Source organism: Ascidiella aspersa, chromosome 5 (assembly GCF_963924565.1).
Source record: "Ascidiella aspersa chromosome 5, kaAscAspe10.2, whole genome shotgun sequence".
NCBI lineage: Eukaryota > Metazoa > Chordata > Ascidiacea > Phlebobranchia > Ascidiidae > Ascidiella > Ascidiella aspersa.
In genome coordinates this window covers 9,435,595-9,438,094 of record NC_139451.1, presented here as the reverse complement: position 1 = coordinate 9,438,094, position 2,500 = coordinate 9,435,595, and the positions used below count along the sequence as shown (strand labels likewise).

Sequence of the window (2,500 nt, the reverse complement as noted above, 5' to 3'; positions counted from 1 at the left end):
GCGATTGGCTCGCTGGGCAGATGTTGCTGCTGCGCGAAGAGCCGAGTGTCAGTTTGTCGGGTTCTGAGCGGTCGCTTCGGCGAAGTTGTCTGGCGTGCGTTGCGCTCGCGCCGGTGTTGGCGACGTGGCGGTCGAAAGGCCTGCCGACGAAGTCTTACTCCGGCGGGTGCGACGGGCGGTGACGGTTTTCTGAGTTCGGGCAGCCGAGCAAAGAACGAAATTTTAACGGAGAGAAGCCTTCGGGTTTCGCATCGACCGAGCGACGGCGCCGCATCAGCGGCGCCTCCTTCGTCGGCCTTTCGGGGCTACGCTAAAGTAGCTACCTGGTTGATCCTGCCAGTAGTCATATGCTTGTCTCAAAGATTAAGCCATGCAAGTCTAAGTACGAGCTCTCGTACAGTGAAACTGCGAATGGCTCATTAAATCAGTTATGGTTCATTTGATCGTACGTTTTACGTGGTTAACTGTGGAAATGCTAGAGCTAATACATGCGTGAAGCGCCGACCTCGCGGGAGGCGTGCTTTTATCAGACCAAAAACCGACCGGGCTTCGGCCCGCAACCTTTGGTGACTCTGGATAACTTTGCGGATCGCACGGTCTCGCACCGGCGACGGATCATTCAAGTGTCTGCCCTATCAACTTTCGTCGGTACGGTACTGGCCTACCGAGGTTCTTACGGGTAACGGAGAATCAGGGTTCGATTCCGGAGAGGGAGCCTGAGAAACGGCTACCACATCCAAGGAAGGCAGCAGGCGCGCAAATTACCCATTCCCGACGCGGGGAGGTAGTGACGAAAAATAACAATACAGGACTCTAAACGAGGCCCTGTAATTGGAATGAGTACACTTTAAAACCTTTAACGAGTATCCATTGGAGGGCAAGTCTGGTGCCAGCAGCCGCGGTAATTCCAGCTCCAAAAGTGTATATTTAAGTTGTTGCGGTTAAAAAGCTCGTAGTTGGATTTTGGGCGCAGGCGGCCGGTCCGTCGCAAGGCGTGTACTGGCCGTCCTGGCCTCACCTCCGGTTCTCCGCCGGTGCCCTTGACTGAGTGTCGGCGGCGGCCGGAACGTTTACTTTGAAAAAATTAGAGTGTTCAAAGCAGGCGATTCGCCTGAATAATGGTGCATGGAATAATGGAATAGGACCTCGGTTCTATTTTGTTGGTTTTCGGAGCGCGAGGTAATGATTAAGAGGGACAGACGGGGGCATTCGTACTGTGCCGTTAGAGGTGAAATTCTTGGATCGGCGCAAGACGAACGACTGCGAAAGCATTTGCCAAGAATGTTTTCTTTAATCAAGAGCGAAAGTCAGAGGTTCGAAGACGATCAGATACCGTCCTAGTTCTGACTATAAACGATGCCAACTAGCGATCGGGGGGCGTTAGTTTTACGACCTCTCCGGCAGCTTGCGGGAAACCAAAGTCTTTGGGTTCCGGGGGAAGTATGGTTGCAAAGCTGAAACTTAAAGGAATTGACGGAAGGGCACCACCAGGAGTGGAGCCTGCGGCTTAATTTGACTCAACACGGGAAATCTCACCCGGCCCGGACACAGTGAGGATTGACAGATTGAGAGCTCTTTCTTGATTCTGTGGGTGGTGGTGCATGGCCGTTCTTAGTTGGTGGAGCGATTTGTCTGGTTAATTCCGATAACGAACGAGACTCTGGCTTGCTAACTAGTTACGCGACCCAATCGGTCGGCGTCTAACTTCTTAGAGGGACTAGTGGCGTTTAGCCACACGAGATTGAGCAATAACAGGTCTGTGATGCCCTTAGATGTTCGGGGCCGCACGCGCGCTACACTGACCGGATCAGCATGTGCTCGCCTTGGCCGACAGGTCTGGGTAACCCGCTGAACCCCGGTCGTGCTAGGGATAGGGAATTGCAATTATTTCCCTTGAACGAGGAATTCCCAGTAAGCGCGAGTCATTAGCTCGCGTTGATTACGTCCCTGCCCTTTGTACACACCGCCCGTCGCTACTACCGATTGAATGGTTTAGTGAGGTCCTCCGATTGGACCTGGCGCGGCCGGCAACGGTCGAGCCGGCGTCCGAGAAGACGATCTAACTTGATCATTTAGAGGAAGTAAAAGTCGTAACAAGGTTTCCGTAGGTGAACCTGCGGAAGGATCATTAACGGTCTCGCAAACGCTTCGGCGAACGCGAAACTCGGACAAGCGAGAGAAAAAGTCTTTGCTACCCGGCGCCCGACCCGCGAGGAGCGGCGCGCCGGCCGGCGATTCGGTCACCCGGTAATGTTTGCGCGTCGAGTGCCGCGGTGCCGCGCGCTCCGGCTTCAAGCGTCGGCCTGGCCGACCGCTCGGCGCGGTCTATTTTGTCACCCTATAGTGCGAGGCACTGTGCGAGCGAAACAATCGTGGATGGCTCTTGGCGGTGGATCACTCGGCTCGTGAGTCGATGAAGGACGCAGCTAGCTGCGTGAATTAGTGTGAATTGCAGGACACATTGAGCATCGACGTTCTGAACGCAAATTGCGGCCTCGGG

General features: G+C 54.6%; 2 non-coding genes across 2 annotated transcripts in view; both read left to right on the top strand.

Annotated features, from left to right (window-relative positions):
- The first annotated feature begins 320 nt into the window (after window positions 1–320).
- LOC146142776 (small subunit ribosomal RNA) lies at window positions 321–2,131 on the top strand. Its single transcript, XR_014500192.1, has one exon. It is a non-coding gene; the product is annotated as a small subunit ribosomal RNA (ribosomal RNA).
- A 247-nt stretch (window positions 2,132–2,378) lies between these two features.
- The window catches only part of LOC146142775 (5.8S ribosomal RNA), a 154-nt gene continuing 32 nt past the window's right edge, over window positions 2,379–2,500 (top strand). Inside the window, exon 1 of the ribosomal RNA XR_014500113.1 lies at window positions 2,379–2,500. This exon is cut by the window's right edge and continues 32 nt beyond it. This is a non-coding gene — a ribosomal RNA (5.8S ribosomal RNA).